We start from the raw sequence: 25,977 nt of genomic DNA, 5'->3' as shown, positions 1-25,977 counted from the left end.
TGTCCAGGGGGAAAGGGGACCACCATCGGAGCTGCGCGGGACCCCCAGACTACGTGGGACCCCTGTATTACCTTTATTGTGGCAGAGAGTGCAGTGGAAACGTGAGTCACCTGGAGGAACCAGGCTTCACTGAGCGTGTGTATCTGAAAGGCATGTAAGTATGCATCAGGCTGCTCTTACTCCCTCTAGTGGTGGAAACCAGGTAAGACATATAACTACTCAATGAAGAAATCCATAATATACATTTATATAGGATTAACTTCCCTTACCTGTGCTCGCCGCAGGAATTGCTGAAAACAGACAGATTACAGCCTTCACCCATCACGACAGGCAGAGTTGTGCCAACCTTCAGGTTTTTTTGGGGTTCCTTCTCAGAAGAACCTCCTACCTGGACCTTGTAAAAGACTCTGCCAGAAACTTTCATGCCACTATGTAAATAGTACACCAAGTCTGGTTTTCCCAGAGCCCAGTCTTCCAATAGGAGAGGACTTACAGGCAAAACCTTGTTTCTTCGGATGACGAGGCCCGGGTACCATACCATCTTGGGAGTCAAAATATCGGCCCGAGATATGGATCCGGTTTGTTGTAGCCCTTAGGCCCCCGCAGGGACCTGCACAGAGCTTTCTTCAGAGCACATGTTTTACGTGACCAACCACCATAGACACTGGCGAAAAAACTGAGGTGCCTCCCATATGGGAGGGGATATATAGGGGAGGAATTCTCCTTAATTGGGGGTTAACCAGTGTCCAATCACCAGAGGTGCCTATATAACCACTATGTAATGAAGCTCCTGTGTCCCGTGATGTATGATCAAGAAAAAACATTTTTGAAAAAAAATAAATAAAAAATTTCATTTAGAGAAAGAGAGAGAGAAGAAAGAAAGTGTATTTTTGAAAGAAGGGGTGAGAAAAGGGAAGTGGGCTTATAAAAAGTGGGGGCTGGGCAGGGGTGATTTTGGAGGAGCTAGGTGTGCCGGAGGGCTTGCAGAGCGCTTTGGGTAAAAAAGAATGTAAAAAGAGGCATAGAGGAGAGTGACCCTTGCTGGAAGAAAAGCAAAAGCCTACAGCACCTGGCTTTCCCAGGCAGTCTCCCATCCAAGTACTAACCAGGCCCAACCCTGCTTAGCTTCCGAAATTAGATGAGAGCGGGCTCATTCGGGGTGGTTTAGCCGTAGGCAATGCTAAAGCTCTCTTTCAAGTCTCTTGTACTTGTCACCAGCAGCCTGGGTCTGCCTTTTATTATTAAGTGTTCTTGCATAGCAAGACCGCTTACTGTTATTAGTGGGAATGCTTTAGCCTTATCTGTCCCCATCAATGTCACCTTATCTGTGTCTACAGTATCTGTGCTGCCTTAACTGTGCCTATCAGTGCAGCCTATCAGTACCCCCCAGTGGCGCCTATCAGTACTCACCAGTGGCACCTCATCAGCGCATATCAATGAAGGAAAAAAATTACCTGTTTGCAAAGTTTTATAACAAACTATTAAACATGATTTTTTTTTTTTTTGCATCTCTTTTTGTTTGTTTAGCAAAAAATAAAACTCCCAGCTGTAATTAACCACTTCCCGACCAGCACACGACGATGTACGTCGACAGAATGGCACGGGCAGGCATATTGGCGTACAGGTACGTCCAATATTCAATGTCGCCCTGCCATCGGGAGCGCACCGCCGGCGGCGCGCTCCCGCGCTGGTCAGGACCCCCCTGAGTCCGGACGCGGGACCCGCGGACTCGATCGCCGCGGGCATCCCTGCGATCGTCTCACGGAGCAGCCGAATGGAGGAAATGCTGTGTAAACAACATTTCTCCATTCTGCCTAGCAACTAGTGATGCTGATCTCTGCTCCATGATTGGAGCAGAGATCAGTGTTCACTAAATGAAAGCCCAACCCCCCCACAGTTAGTAACACACCCCTAGGAACACTTAACCCCTACACTGCCACCCACTGGTTAACCCTTTCACTGCCAGTGTCATTTACACAGGAATCACTGCATTTATATAGCAGTGATTACTGTATAAATGACAATGGTCCCAAAAATGTGTCAAAAATGTCTGATGGGTCCCCCACAATGTCGCAGTCACAATAAAAAAATCGCTGATCGCCGCCATTACTAGTAAAAAAAAAAATTATAAAAAATTATTAATAAAAATGCTATAAAACTATCCCTATTTTGTAAATGCTATAACTTTTGCGCAAACCAATCAATAATCGCTTATTGCTTTTTTTTTACCAAAAATATGTAGAAGAATACGTATCGGCCTAAACTGAGGGAAAAAATGTTTTTTTATATATTTTTGGGGGATATTTATTATAACAAAAAGTAAAAAATAATGCGTTTTTTTCAAAATTGTCGTACTATTTTTGTTTATAGCGCAAAAAATAAAAACCGCAGGGGTGATCAAATACCACCAAAAGAAAGCTCTATTTGTGGGAAAAAAAGGATGTCAATTTTGTTTGGGAGCCACGTCGCACGACCGCGCAATTGTCAGTTAAAGCGACGCAGTGCCGAATCGCAAAAAGTGGTCTGGTCTTTGACCAGCAAAATGGTCCGGTCTGCAAGTGGTTAAATACCACCAAATGAAAGCTCTATTTGTGATAAAAAAAGTGATAAAAATGTAATTTGGGTACAGTGTAGCATTCAAAGTGCGTCAACGCTGAAAGCTGAAAATTGGTCTGGGCAGGAGGGGGGTTTAAGTGCCCAGTAAGCAAGTGGTTAAGGCAGCCAGGCTTTTGTTGTCTGTTTTGTTTCCATGGTTACCAAAGCTTCTTATACACAGTGATGGGCACAGACACACCATGTACTTATTTATAATAGAGGAATATGATGGGGCAGTTTTAATGGGGCAATTCTGATGGGGCAGTTTTGATGCTGTTAAGCATTGCCACGCATTTTCTCTAGGAAATGCATTTTCTAGTCTCACATTATTATTATTATTATAGCCAAATTTACCACCCTAACTCCTCCCACAGCTTTTACACTACATAGACAGTAATATACCAAAACGTGTGGATTGTTCCCGATGGTGTGCTATTACTTTGTGGAACGTTTCGTCGAATGGTTCACAAAATATTGTTTTTGCAGTGAAATTTGTCCCATAGGAATGAATAGCGACATGTTCAAAACTAGACTGGGAGGTGACAAAAGCTGATCAGCCAAAACATTATGACCACTGCATGATCAGCCAAAATATTATGACCACCCCATGAAAAAAAAAAAAATTGAAAAAAAAATCCTTTTTGAAAAAATAAATTATTTTGGAAAAAATAAAAATAAATTATTGTTGAAAAAATGAAATAAATTTTTTTGAAAAAAATTATATAAAAACATTTTTGAAAAAAATTAAATTTAAAAAAAATATATCTTTTTGGAAAAAAATATAAAAATAATTTTTGGAAAAAAAAAATCTTTATTCAAGCCACTCCACCCAGTCACTCCCCCACTCCAATAGGTGGAGGCAAGAACACTTCACACAATTTCCCCAGAAATTGTAGACTTTTCTAGTTACATTTGAACTCGGGCAAAGCCACAGCTTTATTAAACTTTGGCATTGTTGGTTTGTGTATTTCGAACGTTGTAAAGCCTCATACACACGATAGGACTTTGTACAAACTTTCCCTTGGATTTTTGTACAAAGGGCGTCGGCCCTGAACTTGTATTGCATACACACAGCAGGACTTTTTCAGCCAACTTTCACCAAATCACGTGGTTTTTCTGCTCTTTATCGCCACCTTTGGTCAACTTCTGAATTGTTGTCTGATCTTTTGCATTGGTTCTGAGCATGCCTGTTTGCATTTTGTACAAAAGTCCTATGGTTTTCTGTACACACGATCAGACTTTGCTCCATCGGACTTTTGTTGCCAGAAAGTTTGTCCATTCGCACAGCCAACAAAAGTCCGATGAAAACCAAAAAAGTTTGTCTGATGGAGCGTACACACAGTCGGATGTTGCTCCAAAACAGCTAATTTGCATGTTTGTTGTCAAAAAGTCTGATCGTGTGTATGGTCCTTTACATTTGCAAAGTTATACTGGGAGCACCCATAAAACATAAACTCACATAGTCTAAAGCCTCATACACACGATAGGACTTTGTACAAACTTTCCCTTGGATTTTTGTACAAAGGGCGTCGGCCCTGAACTTGTATTGCATACACACAGCAGGACTTTTTCAGCCAACTTTCACCAAATCATGTGGTTTTTCTGCTCTTTACCGCCACCTTTGGTCAACTTCTGTATTGTTGTCTGATCTTTTGCATTGGTTCTGAGCATGCCTGTTTGTACTTTGTACAAAAGTCCTATGGTTTTCTGTACACACGATCAGACTTTGCTCCATCGGACTTTTGTTGCCAGAAAGTTTGTCCGTTTGCACAGCCAACAAAAGTCCGATGAAAACCCAAAAAGTTTGTCCGATGGAGCGTACACACGGTCGGATGTTGCTCCAAAACAGCTAATTTGCATGTTTGTTGTCAAAAAGTCTGATCGTGTGTATGGGCCTTAAGGGGCCAGTCCTTACAGTACCAACAGTGCCAAACAGACATTTGGCTGACCCTAGAGTTTAACTTAAAGGCATAGCCCATGAAGTGACATTGATTGCTGGCAAGGCCAAAACCACCAATATAGCTGTGAGAAATCATCACATCGGGATGGTGGTCAACTCTTGTGACAGCTGAAATTACAAAGCGCAGTTGATGTGCCTCAGCATAACCTTTTCTTAAAGTTCAGTCTCCACCCAGTCACCTCAGGTCTTTGTAGCTACTTAACTTCTATTTTTAGGGTCACGCCCACAGTGATGCCATGCTTCCAACAGTCAAGTATCCTTTTCCCTAAAGGAGGTTCAAGAAATCTTCATTAGTCAGATCTTTATCCAAAGGGGATAGCTTTTGCCATGTTACTAAGTTGCCTAAGCACTTCATTTCCGTAGTCAGTACTATTGAGGATTTTATATAGTAGGATATGCCACCCCAATACAAAGTAACTCCAATCTTTTTTGGACTCTACTACCATTGATGAGGCATTTATTACATTTTCTACTTGCAGTTTCTTAATCCTTAGTCTGCGGTGACCTGCAAGAGTATATTTTCTGGAGTGCTGCATAGAATTACAAGTAAAATAAATGACTAAAATACTGTAATGAGAAAATTTCTTTTAAAGGGAGTTTTCATAATAAATAACTGTGTAAGAAAGGTTTCATGGAAGCAGCTATTCACTGAATCATGTCAGCAAATTGGATTCGGGACAATGAAGCTGAACCAGTTCATGAGATTGGTGTGCAGTCTATTTTACATTGTGAAGGTTCTTTTTAGTCTGCTGCTAATTAACATGGCTCAGGTTCTGCGTGGAAATTTGGAAAATATCAAAGACTAGAGCTGAGAAACATTGTCTTTTCATGCACAATTAAGAGAAGATCTAGGCAATGGAAGGGCTTGTGGTAAATGAGATTAAGAGGGCCAAGTCAAGTTTTACAAATGTCTGCTGCCCATTTTTCTTTTGCTCCACTTTTGCTCCGCTGCTGATGGTGAAAAGAAATATCTGGTACTTTTAGGTATGAGTATATGATTCCCCAGTCTCCTCCCTTCTTTAAATTGGCACCTAAATGACCAATCACCAAATACAGTCCTATTATGTGGTGGCAGGGAAAGAATCTTTAGCCCTGTGTAAGGTTCGAGTCAGTCTTGTGCCCTTTTCTAACTATGCCTTGGCATGCATTCGGAAGTGTGCAAGAGCAAAAGAAAGTTTAACATAAGTAGCACGGGCAGCAAATAACATACCTCTTTTAGGCTAGAACAGCAATCCCCAAACTTTGCACAGAAAGAGCCAGTTTATTGTCCTTCAGACTTTAGTTGGGCAGGGCTGACGCAGTGGGAGTAGAAATTTTCCTGACATCAGTGGGAGTACACATCACCACATTTGGTATTAGAGGGAGCAATAGTGCCCCATCATCAGTATAATGGGGAGGAATAGGGCCCCATTGTTGGTATAACTGGGAGGAATAGTGCCCTATTGTTGGTATCAGTGGTAGAAATGGTGCCCCATTATTGTTGTCAGTTTGCAGAACCGTATCTCGTTTTAGTGGGAGGAATAGTACCCCCTGGGGCTGCATAAAGGCATGCAAAGGGCCACGCTTTGAAGATCACTGGACTAGACTATCAAATGTTTTCAGTCCTTTTTGCATAACATATTTGCAAGCAGACACTACATATCACTCTTCTTCTAATGTAATGTGCCGTTTGGGCTATGATTTTTCTATGTGTAGAAAGAAACCATACCCATGCGTTGTACGGTTCCCTGTCATGGTGTTTGTCGCTCAGGATCGTAAACCAGACAGGTTGAGGGGCTCCAGGATTATTATTTAATGTGGAAGAATCTGTTTTGTCAGTTTCCTCCAAGGTTTGTAAAATCCAGGTGAGGACTTGAAGCGCAGAGATTTCGCAGCGATCTGGGTGGGAAAAAATCTCCAATACTGGGACCTGGGATTTGGGAACAGCCAAGAGTTTGATTGCACAGGTGGGTCCTGGGCTGATAGTAAAGTCAGGATCAGGGTTTTGGGCTCCACCCTCCCAAGGAGTACTAGGTATGAAAGATAAAAGTGTGCATACCTGCACGGGACAGTCTGAAGGAGGAGATGGAGGGCCCAAACCTGTGGGCTGTAGCAGCAAGGAAGTTGTAAAAGAGTGTCAGCAGAGGTATACCAAACTAGGACACTGTTACAGGGTCAAGAGGACCGAGGCCAAAGCCTGAGCAGCAGTGCTAACCACAAAGCCAGCTGGCTGGGTATTTTCTGTTTGTTATTACAATATTGCTGTGAAGTTGAAACCCCTGCGTGGGCAATCCTTGATGGAAATTATTTTTTGTTTAATAAAAGTGGGCCAACAAGCCCTTAAAAAGCATATCTGGCGTGTCTCAGCTCACTGGTAAGCTCTACACTAAAGCTAAATAATCCCCAATATTACAGCGTACATACAGTACATAGTGTATATTTCTATTTCATGTGATATGTTGACTCTACAAAGCAGCTTGGAAATTATGAAATGTTTAGTGTGCCGATTTCTCTTTAATGATTAATAGATGATTATGGCAGCCTTTACTTGAAAGTAATGATTGCCCATTATGCAGAGGAGCAGGACTGGATTTATCATTCATACCCTCCTAGGAACACGGTCTTATGCTTACCCTAGTCGACTAGTTAGCCTTAGTATGAAACTAACAAGATCAGACATCATAGCTAAACAAAAAAAAAAAAGCCTGCAAAATCTGAAAGGGTGGTGGAGAGATAGTTTGCTCATTTTGCATGCGTACATCTAGAACAGAACAGTAGATCAAACAATTCAGCAATTCAGTTCTTCGTATACATACCAAGACTGGGTTATCTGTAAGTGTACAATGCAATATTTCAGCATCAATAAAAATGAACAATCTGTGCAGAGCCAACATCAATAAAGACCCACTGTCACTGGGAGGAAAGATGGCAGTCTGGATACTTTCAGTATAAACAGTAAAGTGTTATTGACCGTTGGCAACATGATGCCCACCCGATGGACCACAGCCTATGTCGGCTATTCAGATTATATATATATATATATATATATATATATATATATATATACACACACACATTATAAGGGGAGGAGAGAGAAAGAAAATATATACACACACACACACACAGTTAGGTCCATATATATGTGGACACATGTAAAATTTTTGATTTGTTCAGGTAATTACCAAAACATATTCCAGCTATAATTATATAATGGATATGGGCTGCAAGTGCACACTCAGGTTTCATTTGAAGGTATATCCATCCAAATCGGTGGAAGGGTTTAGGAATTACAGCTCTTAAGAATAGTCACCCCCTTTTTCAAGAGACCAAAAGCAATTGGACAATTGAATCAAAAGCTGTTTCATGGCCAGGTGTGGGCTACTCCTTTGTTATTTCTTCATCAATTAAGCAGGTAAATGGTCTGGAGTTGATTCTAAGTGTGGTATTTGCATATGGAATTTATTGCTGTGAACCTACATCATGCGTTCAATGGAGCTGTCCATGCAAGTTAAAAAAAGGCTTAAAAAATAAAACAAATCCATCAGAAAGATAGACGCAACACTCTGCCACATATAAAATTATATATATAAAAAAGATCAAATCTTCAAGCAAGAGTCCACTAATTATATATATAGCAGCGCTCAAATCATACAGAATCTTGTTCAGATGTCATTCATTTGTGCTCATGAAATAGTGGTGATAGAGTCCAGCTCGTGATAAGAAGAAAGATAGAAACCACCTTCCACTTCACGTTCCACCTTTCGTGCTCTCAAAATATGAGCCCCCCTTGGGGGTACACTCACCAGAAAATCAAGAGTATATGAGCCTTCAATATGTCAAACAATTATATTCCTTGGTCGCTAGGTGTCACCATAATGGGGAGGTCCGATGTTTTTCATAAAGGAAACAAGATCACACCAACATAGCGTAATATTGTTTAAACACCTTTATTAGAGACCCCCCATATAAAATTATGCGTACCAAATATAGTAAAAACAATCGCAATTAAGTATGTGTACTGTGCCTTATTCCTCGTGGTGAACCCCCTTAGGTAACCGCGGACGTCTGCTCTGTGCGCTAGATTCGCTTCCTGGTACCTTGGTTGTTCACGACCAAGTGTATGGAACGCACACGTCACTTCCGGAAGACAACAAATATACACTGTGGGAACCAATGATAACGGACAGCCGCTGGGAGTGACAAGCGCGGGATCCAATACAAGTCCACTCATTGCAATCAGGATCCCCTGTCACATCACCGCCGCCGCAAAACAATCAAAGGACCCAGTGCACAAACAAAATTTCCATAAGCCTATTATAATCTTACGAGTATACATAAACATTGTCATAAAAACATTGTATAAAAACGAAACCGTTTTGCATATGCATCCACATCTTATATACTTGGTAAAAAAATTATCGGGATTACCCCTATTGGCATGGAAACAATCAGATAAAAACATAATACATTGTGTACATTTTCACAACATATGGGGGTAATCCCGATAATGATCACCAGCAGTGTGACATACAGCAATGACACCTGCACTGTGATAGAGTCATCTAACAACAACACCGTGATAGAGAGCACTGACATCAGCAGCGTGACATACAGCAATGACACCTGCACCGTGATAGAGTCATCTGACAACAGCACCGTGATAGAGAGCACTGACATCAGCAGCGTGACATAAAGCACTAACACCAGCACCGTGATATACAGCACTGACAGCAGCACCGTGATAGAGAGCACTGACATCAGCAGCGTGACATAAAGCACTAACACCAGCACAGTGATATACAGCACTGACAGCAGCACTGTTATAGAGAGCACTGACATCAGCAGCGTGACATAAAGCACTAACACCAGCACCATGATATACAGCACTGACAGCAGCACCGTGATAGAGAGCACTGACATCAGCAGCGTGACATACAGCAATGACACCTGCACCGTGATAGAGTCATCTGACAACAGCACCGTGATAGAGAGCACTGACATCAGCAGCGTGACATAAAGCACAAACACCAGCACCGTGAAATGCAGCACTGACAGCAGCACCATGATAGAGAGCACTGACATCAGCAGCGTGACATACAATAATGACACCTGCACCGTAAGCAGCCCCAGGAGGAAGTCAGCATAGCACAGGGATGGTGGGAGCCCCTCATAATGAGCATAGTACAGGGATGGTGGGAGCCCCTCATAATGAGCATAGCACAGGGATGGTGGGAGCCCCTCATAATGAGCATAGCACGGGGATGGTGGGAGCCCCTCATAATAAGCAGCCCCAGGAGGATGTCAGCATAGCACAGGGATGGTGGGAGCCCCTCATAATAAGCAGCCCCAGGAGGATGTCAGCATAGCACAGGGATGGTGGGAGCCCCTCATAATAAGCAGCCCCAGGAGGATGTCAGCATAGCACAGGGATGGTGGGAGCCCCTCATAATGAGCATAGCACAGGGATGGTGGGAGCACCTTAAAATATGCACAGCAGAGGTACATCCCCAGGGGGAAGTCAGCACAGCACAGGGATGGTGGGAGCCCCTCATAATATGCACAGCAGAGGTACAGCCCCAGGAGGATGTCAGCACAGCACAGGGATGGTGGGAGCCCCTCATAATAAGCAGCCCCAGTAGAAATATGACACCACTCAACCTCTTCAAAGAGGAGGGTACGGGCATATAGTACGGTGTGCTTTTTTTGGACAAGGAAGTGAGCCAAATGAAGAAAGAAGGTCTCTGTGCTCGATTAAAAAAATTGTTTATAGACATATACATGGTCTACTGGTCACATGTGTTGAATTCCTCCGAGATCCATGCCTCATTCATTTTTAGAAATGTGAGGTAGTTAATACTGTCGTGAGCTAGGCGAGTACGCTTATCGGTCACAACCCCCCCTGCTGAACGTCCTTTCGGACAGGACACTGGATGAGGGGCAAGCCAACAGTTCGATTGCAAATTGGGCAAGCTCTGGCCAGAGGTCAAGCCTGCCCACCCAGTAGTCCAGGGGTTCATCACTCCTCAGAGCGTCCACATTGGCCGTTAACCCGATGTAGTCGGACACCTGGCGGTCTAGGCGTTCCCTGATGCTGGATCCGGATGACACCTGTCGATGGGTCGGCTAAAAGAATGACCTCATATCCGAAGTCACCAACACATCTCCAAACTGGCCTCTTCTTGCAGGTGCTGTTGGATTGGTACCCGCAACTCCTTCTCTGGGAGTGGGAATTGCTCCTCTGCCAGCGCACGCAAAGGCAGAATGCAGCATTTCTCGAAGCAAGGCCTGGAAGTGCTCCATTCTGCCAGCCCTCTGTGACGGCGGTAACATTTCCGCCATTTTGTCCTTGACCCTTATGCTTTTTATACGGGGGTCCCTATTAAAACACTGGAGCATGAAGGCCCCCATTTGCACTAAAGTGGAAGCGGTGTGGTGGCCTGGCTCCTGCTCATCATCCAGGATAATGTCGTCCTCTTTATTCTCCTCTCCCCATCCACGCACAACAGGGATCCCAGAAAGGTTTAAAGCATTGCGACTTCCTCATCTTCCCGCTCCTGCTCCTCCACAGCTTGATCAATGACACGACGCAATGCACGCTCCATAAAGAAGGCATAAGGTACCATGTCACTGATGGCACCATGGCTGCGACTGACCAGTTTGGTGATCTCCTCAAATGGGCGCAGAACTCTGCATGCGTCGCGCATGCGCAGCCACTGGCGCGGTGAAAAAAAACCCAGCTCCCCAGAACCTGTTCTGCCGCAGAGTTCATACAGGTAGACGTTAACTGCACGTTTCTGCTGGAGCAGCCTATCAAGCATATAGAAGGTTGAGTTCCATTGCGTCGGGCAATCGCAAATAAGACGTCTGACCAGCAGATTGTGTCGCCACTGAATGTCAGCAAGGCGAGCCATGGCCGTGTAAGATCTTCTGAAATGGGCCGAGATTTTCCTTGCCTGCCACAAGATGTCCTGGACCCCAGGGTATTTGACAAGGAATCGCTGCACGACCAAGTTTAAGATGTGTGCCATGCATGGCACGTGCGTGATTTTGCCCTGTTTCAATGCGCTAAGCAGATTGGCACCGTTGTCTCACACCACTTTAACTGTCAAATTGAGCGGTGTTAGCCACTGATCTGCCTGTGAACGCAAAGCTGAAAGGAGTGCCGGGACAGTGTGGCTCTTGGCTTCCAGGCACAACAGACGCAGCACGGCATGGCAACGTCTCATCTGGCATGTCAAATAGGTTCTGGGGAGCTTGGGCGGGGCAGCGGAAGAGAGACGCTAGCAGCGGAAAAGGAGGCGTCAGCCGAGGAGGAGAGGGAGGAGGATGGAGTAGGAGGAGGAGGAGAAGAAAAAGAGTCAGGCCTGCATGCAATCCGTGGCGGTAAAACCAAATCTACACGGGTGCCACGGGTTACATGCTTGACGGCCGTCAGAAGGTTCACCCAGTGGGCAGTAAAAGTGATATACCTTCCCTGCCCGTGTTTGCTAGACCACGCGTCTGTGGTCAGATGTATCTTGGCACCGACACTGTGTGCCAGAGATACATTCACTTGCTGCTGAACATGGCCATATAGCTCTGGGATACCCTTCTCTGAGAAATACTTCCTTCCTGGGACCTTCCATTGTGGTGTTCCAATGGCCACACATTTGCGAAAGGCCTCCGATTACACCAGTTTATATGGCAGTAGTTGGCGGGCTATGAGTTCTGACAAGCCAGCCGTCAACCATTGGGCAAGAGGGTTATCTGGCGTCATCATTTTTTTATGCTCGAACATTAGGCCCACGGAAGCCTGCCTTTTTGCAGAAAAACGTGAGCTTGGCGTAATGGAAGGTGGAGTGGAGGACAATTGTGAGGAGAGAGGAGAAGGAGAAGTAGAAGACGAGGCTGGATGGTGAGAGCCTGGAGTGTGGCTTTGTGTGTTCCGTTGCTCCCACTCGGCTCGGTGATGGCTGCTCATGTGCCTTCTTAAGGCGGTGGTCCCTAGGTGAGTGTTGGGCTTACCGCGACTAATGCGTTGACTGCAAAGATTGCAGATGGCAACGCTATTGTCAGCAGCGGACACGTTAAAAAAATCCCACACTGCGGAGACATGTGCCAGTGTCCTGGGAGCGCCAGATGTGACCGTACATGGTCGATGACTCGCTCCTGATACATTTGCAGTCTGCTTTGTCCCTCCTGTGCAATGTAAGTTATTCCTGCTTCTCCTCCCTATCTGCTGGTCCATATCTCCCTCTGAACTCCCCTCCTCTTCCTCTCTTGTGGGCACCCATGTGACATCACTAGACACGTCATCGTCAACGTCACCTTCTCCACTGCTATAAGTAGAGATCTCGGAGTAGGCAGCAACACCGGGGACCAACCTCCTCCTTGGGCTGATCTGGGTACTGTCGTCAGACTTCTGAGTAGCGGTTGTTGCTACCTCCTCTTCCTGATCCAATACCAAGAGTGGCTGCGCATCAGAAATGTCTTGATATGGACCGGCAAAAAAATTCCTGTGACTCAAGCAGAAGGTATGTGGTGGTGGTGGTGTTGTTGGTGGTAGTGTCTTTGGGGGTGCACATAGCAGAGAGTGAAGAAGAGGGTGCAGATCGAGAGGATGAGGAGGGTGCAGAAGAGTAAGGCTGAGTGAGCCACTCAACCAAGTCTGGTGTGTCCTTTAAAGTAATTGAACACACCTTCTGCAACTTCCCACTTTGGCTCAAGCCTGTTGCTCCTGCCCTACCCCTACCACCCCTGCGGAAGGGCCTGCCTCTTCCTCTGCCTGTCATTTTTTAAATGACCCTGTGACAAAACTCTCAGTCCCTATACCGATGAAGGACTGCTGCAGTATAGGGCAGCAGTCAGCAGTAGTGCACCTCAACCCTATGTATTGTGGACCTATACCAGTCCTTATAGAATGGCAGACTGTACCTCACTCAACCCTATGTACTGTAGTACCCTATACCTTACCAGTCCTTATAAGGACCTTTGTGGAACAAGTAGGTTGTGTGTGAGTGATTAGCAGACTGTATGTCAGTCCCTATACCGATGAAGGACTGCTGCAGTATAGGGCAGCGGTCAGCAGTAGTGCACCTCAACCCTATGTATTGTGGACCTATACCAGTCCTTACAGACTGTACCTCACTCAACCCTATGTACTATAGCACCCTACACCAGGTTATTACCAGTTCTTATAAGGAGCTTTGTGGAACAAGTAGGTTGTGAATGATTAACAGACTGCAGCAGAAGGGCAGCAGTCAAGTATAATATTCTTTCTATATTTGGAAGAAAGAATATTATACGTGTACAAGCCTATTACCATACCACTGATACCAGTCCTGAAAAGAACCTTTGTGGACCTAATATAGTAACAGCTACTGATTAAACTGACCCTCACTGCCTCACACACTGCTTCCTGCCTGTCCCTATATAAACTGACAAAACAGAGGCTACTGGAACAATAACTGGAATAACACTTTTGTGGACCTGATAGTAACAGCTAATGACTAAACTGACTGTCCCTACAGCAGACACACCGTCCTGTCCCTTTCTCTAAACTGACAAAAGACACTCAGGCTGCTGCAACAATCAGTAGCACAGCAAACCTATATACACCTAACACCTATACCAGTCCTGAAAAGAACTTTTGTGTACCAAATAGCTAGCGATTTGGGTCACTGCAATCTCTCCCTGCTCCACACAGCAACCTCTCCCTATAGTGACAGAAGAAAGAATGTAAAATGGCCGCCAGATCGGGTCTATTTATAAGTTAGGGGGAATGTCCAAGTGTCCATGTGTTGTAATGTCTCAATTGGCTGTCCTGTACCCCATGATGGATGTGTCATCATAGGTCAAAGTTCTTTTACATAGTAAACACGGAAGTCCGCCGGGCGAACGGCGCCAATAGTCCGCCGAACGGGCGGACCGCGAACAGCCGAAATTTGCCGCGAAACGACCACCGGGCGAACCGTTCGGCCATCACTACTTCACAGTACATATGAACAATGATCTAAAACACACTGCAAAAGCAACCCAGGAGCTTTTGAAGGAAAATAAGTGGAATATTCTGCAATGGCCGAGTCAATCACCAACCCGATTGAGCATGCATTTCACTTGCTGAAGGCAAAATTAATAGCAGAAAGACCCACAAAGAACAACTGAAGACAGCTGCAGTTAGAGCCTGGCAAAGCATCAGAAAGGAGGAAACCCATTCTTTGGTAATGTCCATGGGTTCCAGTCTTCAGGGTATTTATGATTATATTCATTTGTCCAATTAAAGGGGAGGGCTGTGTATAAAAATGGTTTCAGTTCCTAAAATTTGGACTAGATCTTTATGTTCAACCCCTTGAACCAAAGCTGAAAGTCTGCACTTCAAATTAATTTGGATTGTTTTGTTTTAATTTTGTTCTGGTGGCATACAGAGCTAAATGTATGAAAATTCTGCCTGGGTCCAAATATACATGGACCTAACTATATATATAAATATATATATATATATATATATATATATATATATATATATATATATATATATATATATACATTTATATATATATATATATATACACACACACACACACACACACATACACACAATGATCAGCCATGACTCTGATCACCCACCAAATATTGTGTGGGTTTCCTTTTTTTCTCCCCTTTTTTGCCACCAAAACAGCCCTGACTTGTTGAGGCATGGTCACCACTTTCTACAGGGAATACAGTTTCCGTGAAAAGGTGCTTTTGGTCAGCAACAATGTTTAGGCAGGTGGTACATGTCAAGTAACATCCACATGAATGGCAGAATCCAAGGTTTCCCAGCAGAATATTGCCAAAAGCATCACACATCATCCACTGTATCCTGGTGCCACCTCTCTCCCCTAGGTAAGCGTACACACACCCAGCCATTCACATGATGTAAAAAAACATGATTAATCAGACCAGGCCACCTTATTCCATTGCTCCATGGCCCAATTCTGATGCTCACATATGCATTGTAGTCATTTTTGTCTGTGGACACAGGTCAGAAGCCCTATACGCAACAAACTGATAACCAAATTTTCTGCTTTCGACATAGCTTCAGGGACTACATGTTTACCTGCTGCCTGATACATCTAACCAACTTTCAGATGGCATTTTAACAAGATAATCAATGCTATTTGCTTAACCTGGTCATAAATTTATGGCTGATCGATGTATACACATACAAACATACATCAGAGAACAGTGCCACTCACAAGACTTGAAAAGAGTCCCACTATATGATCCAAAGATTTATTTTCTGTCATCTACCGTTAGGACATTAATGAATCTTTTCATTTGTTGTTACATTGTGACACTTTTCAAGTCTCTGATATTTAAATTACTTGCATTGTACTGTGTACCCAGGCAGTTTTCCACTCACCTTGAGCAGTAACACTCTTGTGGTTTCATATATTTTGTACATTTTCTTTTTATTTTATTTTTAACAAAGAAAAATGAAACAGAGTGGGGGGGGGGGAGGGGGGTAATCAAAACTGGAGCAGCCTGAATCTGGAGCAGCTGTGTGTGGCAACTAATCAAGATCTATATAACGTGTCTAATCATCCCCTTAAAATCAGGGAAAAATCGCAGGTGCATGTTATATGCCGATCCCCTGCCGATTGTGAGCTTTTGGGCGACTCTCGGAAAGCAGAAAGCCGCCGAGAATGGCCAAGAGCTAATGAACACCGCTGAGATACACAGGACATTTGCTCTGTATATCAGCGGCACCATTTTTAAACTGCAAGGCTGCAATGCAAGCCTGCAACGACACTGACAAGGCTGCAATGACAAGCCTGCAACGACACTGACAAGGCTGCAATGACAAGCCTGCAACGACACTGACAAGGCTGCAATGACAAGCCTGCAAATGACACTGACAAGGCTGCAAATGACACTGACAAGGCTGCAAATGACACTGACAAGGCTGCATTGATGGGCATTTAAATGTAAGTTTTTTCCTTAAAATTCCCTCCTAAGCTTGGGGTACATGTTATATGCTGATAAATACAGTAAATATATACATATATATAAATAAATATATATGTCAGGCTCTTATGGAAGTAAGCTCTTTTCCCTGGAGAGTAGTCTAAACCCCAGCCCGCTTCTTCATTTTTGCCCCTGGTGGTGCAGCTGGACTTGCAGCAGTCAAATTTGGCTCTGAAGAAGAGGAGCTGACCCTTGAAATGCGTAACCCTCATCAGGCACAAAAGGGATCTTCCCACTTTAGGGAAACACACCTGTGGCTGCTCTGGAGACAGATGGTCTTTGTATTGCTTGTCTACCTGTACTGATTGTCAGTATAATACCTGTTTTTATTCATCAATAAATGATGCATTACTGTAATACACTAGGGCTGGTGAACCCTCTTTTTGCTGGTTTGCAGTGTTTGCAGTAGACTGGAACCAGGTCGTGGCCACCAGGTTGAGACCAGGTCGTGGCCACCAAGACCACTTGAGACAGAAGAGGATACGGGAGAGCAACGGAGGTCAGGGCACATGGCAGGCAGGCAAAAAGGTAGACGAAGCCAGAGTCAGTACACAGGAGGTCAGACATAGAATACAAGTAATACACAAGAAAGCAAGAGCATGGAGAAACTAGGAAGTTGCTCAGGCAACATGAACTGCGCTGAGCATGTCTATATATATATATATATATATATATATATATATATATATATATATATAGATAAATAGATAGAGAGAGAGAGAGAGAGCGCGAGAGAGAAGCAGACTGAGAGGTGGGCCAGGAAATGATAGAAGGGAAAGGGATTTAACCACTTAACAACCGCCCTATAGCCGAATGACGGCTACAGGGCGGTTTCTTAACTCTGGGAGGCCGTCATATGACGTCCTCCCAGAATTCCGCTCTCGCGCGCCCCCTGGGGCGCGCACTCGAGAGCATCCGTGACCGCCGGGTCCACAGGACCCGGCGCATCACGGATCACGGTAAACGGCCGCTCATAGCGCCCGTTTACCAGGTGATCGCTCCATCAAATGACGGAGTGATCGCTTGTAAACAAACCGGCGTCATGTTATGATGCCGGTTCCTCCCTCCCCCTCTCTGTACCGATCGGAACAGCGGAGGGGGAAGAGGTCGGTGTCAGCAGCGATGTGGGCTGCATCTGCAGTGCCCACATCGCTGCTCACCGAAAATTAACCCCTCAATTCCCTGCCAATACTTGCCATTACTCTGCAATACCCTGCAATACTCTGCAATACTCTACAATACTCTGCAATACCCTGCAATACCCTGCAACACCCTGCAACACCATGCAACACCCTGCAACACCCTGCAATGCTCTGCAACACCCGCCAATACCCTGCAACACTCTGCAATGCTCTGCAACACCCGCCAATATCCTGCAATGCTCTGCAACGCAATACTCTGCAACGCCATACTCTGAGATACCCAGCCATACCCAGCCATAGTCGGTGATACCCTGCAATACCCAGCCATAGACACCCCCCCCTCCCGCCGCCCTCCGGTGCTTCTACCGACTCGCCAATATGATCAAATCCAGAATCCTTTTTTTTTTTTTTTTTTTTTAGGCTTCCCAGCTTAGAGGTGAGATGCGGGGTCTTATTGACCCCATATCTCACTGTAAAGAGGACCTGTCATGCCATATTCCTATTACAAGGGATGTTTACATTCCTTGTAATAGGAATAAAAGTGATCAAAAATTTTTTTTTTTAAAAGCGCCCCTGTCCCCATGTGCTCGCATGCAGAAGCGAACGCATACGTAAGTCCCGCCCACATATGAAAACGGTGTTCAAACCACACATGTGAGGTATCGCTGTGAACGTTAGAGCGAGAGCAATAATTCTAGCCCTAGACCTCCTCTGTAACTCAAAACATATAACTAGTAAACAAATTAAATCGGCGCCTATGGGGATTTTTAAGTAGCGACGTTTGGCGCCATTCCACGAGCGTGTGCAATTTTGAAGAGTGACATGTTAGGTATCTATTTACTCAGCGTAACTTCATCTTTCACATTATGCAAAAATTGGGCTAACTTTACTGTGTGTTTTTTTTTTTTTTAACCACTTGCTTACTGGGCACTTAAACCCCCCTCAGTCCCAGACCAATTTTCAGCTTTCAGCGCTGATGCACTTTGAGTGACAATTGCGCGGGCATACAACACTGTACCCAAATGAAATTTTTATCATTTTTTTCCCACAAATAGAGCTTTCTTTTGGTGGTATTTAGTTACAGCTCGGAGTTTTATTTTTTGCTAAACAAACAAAAAAAGATGCAAAAAAAAAAAATCATGTTTTAATAGTTTGTTATAAAATTTTGCAAACGGGTCATTTTTCTCCTTCATTGAAGTGCGCTGATTAGGCGGCACTGATAGGCTGCATTGGTGGGCACTGATGGGCTGCATTGGTGGGCACTGATGGGCTGCATTGGTGGGCACTGATGGGCTGCACTGGTGGGCACTGATAGGCATAGTTAAGGCGGCACTAATAGGCACAGATAAGGCGGCACCGATGGGCACAGATAAGGCGGCACTGATGGGCAAAGATGGGCACAGATAAGATGGCACGGATGGGTGGCACGGATAAGTGGCACGGATGGGTGGCACGGATGGGCACTGATAGGTACCACAGATAGATGGGACTGATGGGCACTGATAGGTGGCTCTGATAGGTGGCACTGCTGGGCACTGATGGGCGGCACTGCTGGGCACTGATGGGCGGCACTGCTGGGCACTGATGGGCGGCACTGGGGTGCAGCACCTTTGAGGCAGATTGGGTGGCACTGTGGGTGGCACTGTGGGGTGGCACTGTGGGTGGCACTGTGGGTGGCACTGTGGGTGGCACTGTGGGTGGCACTGTGGGCACTATGGGCACTGACAGGGGGCACTGACGGGGGGCACTTACTTTTTCTTTTATTTTACTTCAGGATGGCACTGCGGGAGGCAGGTGGGCACAGGCAGGTGGCAGGTGGTCCCTTGTATTGATGGCCGTGATCGGGACTGATGTCCCGATCACGGCCGCCGGTGATCGGCTTTTTTTTTCTCTCCTCGCGCTGTCAGCGCGAGGAGGAATAATAGCCGATTACCGGCTCCGTTCTATCACATGATCAGCTGTCATTGGCTGACAGCTGATCACGTGATAAGGGGTCGGGATCGACCCCTTACACGGATCGGTGATCAGGCGAGTCTCACGGACTCGCCGATCACAGAGCGCGCCGCGCGCGCCCCTCAGGGGGCGCGCAGGCCGCTCGTAACCAGGACGACGTCAATAGACGTAGTCCTGAAAATGTAGGTCCGCGCTAATGCCGTCATTTGGCAATAGCGCGGATCTGAAGTGGTTAAGCACAAAACTGTTTTTTTTCCAAAAAAAAGCATTTGAAAAATTGCTGCGCAAATACCGTGCGAGATAAAAAGTTGCAACGACCACCATTGTATTCTCCAGGGTGTTTGCTAAAAAAACATATATAATGTTTTGGGATTCTATGTAATTTTCTAGCAAATAAATGATGATTTTTACATGTAGGAGAGAAATGTCAGAATTGTCCTGGGTGCTCCAGAACGCCTGATGGCGCTTCCTGCATGTTGGGCCTCTGTATGTGGCCACACTGTGTAAAAGTCTCACACATGTGGTATCGTCGTACTCGGGAGTAATAGCAGAATATGTTTTGGGGTGTAATTTGTGGTATGCATATGCTGTGTGTGAGAAATAAACTGATAATATGACAATTTTGTGAAAAAAAAGTAAAAAAAATCTTGATTTTGCAAAGAATTGTGGGAAAAAATGACAACTTCAAAAAACTCATCATGCCTCTTACTAAATACCTTGGAATGTCTTCTTTCCAAAAAGGGGTCATTTAGGGGGTATTTGTACTTTTCTGGCATGTTAGAGCCGGTTCACACTGCGGGCGATGCGAGGCGACACGACTTGCCTCGCCTCGATCTGACAAGTCGCCCCCGTTCTGTACAATGGAACCGTTCTGAGAGGAGCGACTCGAGTCGCTCCGACTCAGAAAAAAGGTTCCTGTACTACTTTCGGGCGACCTCGGGGCGACTTGCATTGACTTCTATACAGAAGTCATCTGCAAGTTGCCGCTGAGGTCGCGGCAGGTCGCGGCGAGGCAAGTCGGTGTCGCCTCGCATTGCCTGCAGTGTGAACCGGCTCTTAGGGTCTCAAGAATTGAAATAGGCCATCAGTACTTCAGGTGTGATCAATTTTCAGATATTGGCACCATAGCTTGTGGACTCTATAACTTTCACAAAGACCAAATAATATCCACCAATTTGTACTTATTTTTACCAAAGATATGTAGTAGTATAAATTTTGGCCAAAATTTATGAAGAAAAAATTACTAATCTGCTAAATTTTATAACAGAAACAAAGAAAAATTCATTTTTTTACAGAATTTTCTGTATTTTTTCTTTTATAGCACAAAAAAATAAAACGAGCGGTGATTAAATACCACCAAAAGAAAGCTCCATTTGTGTGAAAAAAAGGACAAAAATTTCATATAGGTCCAGTGCTGCATGACTGAGTAATTGTCATTCAAAATGTGAGAGCACCGAAAGCTGAAAATTGGTCTGGTTATTAAGGGTGTTTAAGTGCCCAGCGGTCAAGTGGTTAAATCCACAGTAGAGCAGGTGACGCCCATGGGAGAACACAGAAGCCAGCAGCACATGTGAGTAGAACCACAGATCCAGCAGAACCACTGCAGCAACGAGGTAAGAATTTCACTAACAGGAATCTGCAGACTAAACCATGATGACAGCTTATGGTAACACCATTCCGGTATCCAGACATAAACTGCTGGAAACCTACCTATAATCCCCACAATAAGGGAAATAGTCATATCAATTTGTTAGGTCACAAAGGTGCAGTTTCAAAAATAATATGTAAATAAACCTCCTTACACTATGGGGGTTATTTACGAAAGGCAAATCCACTTTGCACTGCAAGTGCACTTGGAAGTGCAGTCACTCTAAATCTAAAGGGGTAGATCTGAAATGAGGGGAAGCTCTGCCGATTTTGTCATCCAATCATGTGCAAGATAAAATGCATTTTTTTTTATTTTCCTTCCATGTCCCACTCAGATCTACAACTTTACTTTCAAGTGCACTTGCAAAACAAAGTGGATTTTCCTTTAGTAAATCACCCCTATATATTCTCTATATATACACCATTATTTACTACATAAACCTCCATCTGTGAACATTTTATTTATGAAAACAAAGTGCTTGAGATTAACCACTTCCAGCCTCTGATTGGCTATCACAATGATCAGTCAGATCCCTTTCACACTGAAGCAGTTTTCAGGTGTTTTAGCGCTAAAAATAGCGCCTGTAAAGCGCCTGAAAACTGCCTCCCATGCGGCCCGAATGTGAAAGCCAGAGTGCTTTCACCCAGGGGAATTGCACTTGGGGAATGGGAAAAAAAAAGTCCTGCAAGCAGCATCTTTGGGGTGGTTTGGGAGTGCTGTATACAGCGCTCTAAAAATGCCCTGTCCATTGAAATGAATGGGCAGCAATTCTGAAGTGCCTAAAAACAATGCTTCGGAACATGGGTGTTTTTAAACCCTTCTTCAGCCGCTAGCGGGGTTAAAAGCTCCCCGCCAGCAGCCCCGAAGTGCTGTTTAACCACTCCCCGACTGGCACACGCCAATGTACGTTGGCAGAATGGCACGGGCAGGCATATTGGCATACAGGAACGTCCAATCTTTAATGCCGCTCTGCTCGCGTGCCAGCCGGGACCCCCGTGAGTCCGGTTGCGGGTCCTGCGGACTCGATCACCGCGGGCATACTCGCGTTCGTCTCACGGGGTGGCTGAACGGTTCTGCCTAGCAACAAGTGACGCTGATCTCTGCTCCATGTGATTGGAGCAGAGATCGGTGTTCACTAAAAGAAAGCCCAGCCCCCCACAATTAGTAACACGCCCCTAGGAACACTTAACCCCTACACTGCCACCCACTGGTTAACCCCTTCACTGCCAGTGTCATTTACACAGGAATCACTGCATTTGTATAGCAGTGATTGCTGTATAAATGACAATGGTCCCAATAATGTGTCAAAAATGTCCGATGTGTCCGCCATAATGTCGCAGTCACAATAAAAATCGCTGATCGCCGCCGTTACTAGTAAAAAAAAATTTTTTTGATAAAAATCGTCCCCTAGTGGTTAACCCCTACCCTGTCATTTACACCGTAATCAGTGCATTTTTATAGCAATGATCGCTGTATAAATGATGGTGGTCCCAAAATAGTGTCAAAAGTGTCTGATGTGTCTGCCATAATGTCGCAGTCCCAATAAAAATTGCACATCATCATCATTACCAACAAAAAAAAACGAATGATAAAAATGCCATAAAACTATCCCCTATTTTGTAAACGCTATAAGTTTTGCAAAAATAATTGCTTATTGCGATTTTTTTTTTTTTACCAAAAATATGTAGAGGAATACGTATCGGCCTAAACTGAGGGAAAAAAAAGTTTTTTTTATATATTTTTGGGGGATATTTATTATAACAAAAAGTAAAAAATAATGCTTTTTTTCAAAATTGACTCTCTATTTTTGTTTATGGCGCAAAAAATAAAAACCGCAGGGGTGTTCAAATACCACCAAAAGAAAGCTCTATTTGTGGGAAAAAAAGGATGTCAATTTTGTTTGGGAGCCACGTCGCACGACCACGCAATTGTCAGTTAAAGCGACGCAGTGAAGAATCGCAAAAAGTGGTCTGGTCTTAAGCCAGCAAAATAGTCAGGTCTGTAAGTGGTTAAACAGCGCTAAAGCGCCGCTAAAACGAGTGCCACTTTAGTACTAACGCTCAGGCTGCCCCAGTGTAAAAGGGGTCTCACTGAGCTTTTTTTTTGTTTTGTTTTTTTTACCATTTTGGGGCAGTTTTTCCTTGATAATAAAAAATAAAATCAGGAGAAATCCATTACCATTCACAATGAAAAGAAAGCCCAATTTGTCCTGATAAAACACGATATAATACACCTGGATACACAAAGTAGGTGTGATGATATATGCAGTTTTACAAACAAATGTCAAAGTTACAAAATTGTGTTCAGGCATTACAATTTGTTTTACCCTCAGTCACCTAATTGTGCCACAGTTCAAATACAAAAACCTATAGATCTTCCTGTGCAAAACTGCAATGTATTTCACTCCACAGAAAAAAGTCTTCAACAAAGTCCAGTTGCTGTGAATTCCGAGTGCCACTCCACACAACCTCACACTCACCAGATTTTATGTGACCCCTTATTATATTTAAGGTCTTCAGCACTCTTTAAAATATTCTCCAGCACCACAGGCTTCCCCTCTTTGCTATCTTTCTGATAGGATGTCTATATAAAAACAAGCCTCCATGACACCAGAAAATAAATGCAGGGGAGATCCAGACAGGGTAACGCCGCTTTATTATTAAAACAAACAATCCAAACTGTGCACTTACATATGTTTGTAATAGAATCAGCCCATGCGCTCTCTATTGGCACCACCACCTATCATCCCATATGGCCATACATTCCAGATAGCGGAAATTACATCACAAATGAAGCCCCATACAACATGTTTTGTCGATAGGACGTCTTTGGGGATCGGGACTTGTGTGTGTAGTGAAATACACCGCAGTTTTGCACAGGAAGATCTATAATGTTTTTTCATATAAACGGGCACAACAGATGGGTACTTCATTAGAAGTACTTTAGATCACTGTATTGAGTATATTGTTTAAAACTGTTGTAAACCCTTGTTTTGTTTGTTTTGTTTTTTTCATAAAAATAACAAACATGCCTATACTTACCTGCTCTGTGCAATCGTTTTGCACAGAAAAACCCCAATACATTTCTTCTGGGGTGTCCCTCCAGCGCTCCTGGTCCGTCCTCTTCATCAGATGCCCCCACAGAAAGCCTTTACTTGGGGGCACCTGTGCAGGCTCGCTCCTAAGTCCCGCTGCTGCGTCTGCTGACACAGACAGCAGGACCCTGCCCCGTCCCCCACTCCCATGTCACTGGATTTGATTGACAGCAGCACGAGCCAATGGCTCCTGCTGCTATCCAGCTGTCCAATGAGGAGAGAGAGAGTAGGTTGTGCACAACGCTGGATCGGAATTGGGGTCTCATAAGGAAAAGAGGAGTTCTGGGGGGAGCTACAGCACAGAAGGTTTTTCACCTTAATTAAGGTGAAAAACCTTAAGGCTTTACAACCACTTTAAGTGGTTTTATGAACCATGACACAATTAACTGACACTTAAAACACTTAAAACTTCAAACACTTAAAAGTTCTGCTTTATGTCCTACTCCTCCTCTAACACACGTGGGCATTTTTTTTTAGGGTGGGAGCGGGTGCCTAGTTTTGGTGTCCAACCATGACATTCTTCCCCTTCTGGTCAGATTGGCAGAGGTTATGCCCCCACTCACAAGCTCTTGAAACACATCACAGGTTCCATGACACTGTGGGATCATTTAACCAGCACATGAACAGTGGGAAGCCAGCTGTGAAGCAGCAAGGAGTCACAGCTGGCTTCCCATACTAAACATGCCAACGCCAGGAACCTGAGGACAGGTACAGAAACAGCCAGGTGAGAACAGCACTGGATACTTGGCCAGGTGAGTGTCCTTTTATTAAAAGTCAGCAGCTATGGTATTTATAGCTGCTGACTTTTTACGTTTTTGCAAACAGGCTGAAGATCCTCATTGACTGCTTCAGCCCCGGAAGATTTGGCAGCTGAATGACCAGGCCAATTCAGCACTGCGACGCTTTAACTGACAAGTGCGCGGTGGTGCGGCGCTGCACTCAAACAAAATTTACGTTCTGTTATTTTTCAAACAAATAGAGCTTTCTTTTTTGGGTATTTGATCACCTCTGCGGTTTTTGTTTTTTGCGCTATAAATAAAAGAGCGCAATTTTGAAAAAAAAACTATATTTTGTACTTTTTGCTATAATAAATATCACCATTTAAAAAAAAAAAAAAAAAGCAAATTTTTTCTCAGTTTAGGCGGATAGGTATTCTTCTACATATTTTTGGTAATAAAAAAAAAATGGCAATAAGCGCACAGTATATTGATTGGTTTGCGAAAAAGTTATAGCGTGTACAAAATAGGGGATAGATTTATAGCATTTTTTTTTTTTTTTTATTAGTAATGGCGGCGATCTGTGATTTTTTTTATTGGGACTGCGACATTATAGCAGACACATCGGACACTTGACACATTTTTGGGACCATTGGCATTTATACAGCAATCAGTGCTATAAAAATGCACCGACTACTGTAAAAATTTCACTGGCAGGGGTTTTGATGATGCCTGTTGAGGCGAAACGCGTCTGATTGTCACGCTAATCCCTTTCTTACCGCCCTGTTTGAAGCGCTTATTTTTTTACCTTGGAAATCACGGAATTACTCTATGTGCCCCTCTCTTCTTTATCCTCTTGGTTGGGCCCATCTGCCCATGTACCATTAACTTGCTGTATTCAA

At 44.3% G+C, this 25,977-nt stretch overlaps 1 protein-coding gene and 1 pseudogene across 2 annotated transcripts in view; both read right to left on the bottom strand.

Annotated features, from left to right (window-relative positions):
* The window catches only part of SHANK1 (SH3 and multiple ankyrin repeat domains 1), a 933,614-nt gene that overhangs the window by 441,107 nt on the left and 466,530 nt on the right, over nt 1-25,977 (bottom strand). The gene's annotated exons all lie outside the window — the stretch shown is intronic.
* Nucleotides 1,058-1,176, bottom strand: LOC143934640 (5S ribosomal RNA; annotated as a pseudogene).

Source organism: Lithobates pipiens, unplaced genomic scaffold, assembly GCF_037356315.1.
Source record: "Lithobates pipiens isolate NorthernLeopardFrog02 unplaced genomic scaffold, aLitPip1_a1.2 Scaffold_27, whole genome shotgun sequence".
NCBI classification, from domain to species: domain Eukaryota; kingdom Metazoa; phylum Chordata; class Amphibia; order Anura; family Ranidae; genus Lithobates; species Lithobates pipiens.
The sequence above is the reverse complement of the archived record's forward strand: the minus strand, read 5'-3'. Positions and strand labels throughout refer to the sequence as shown.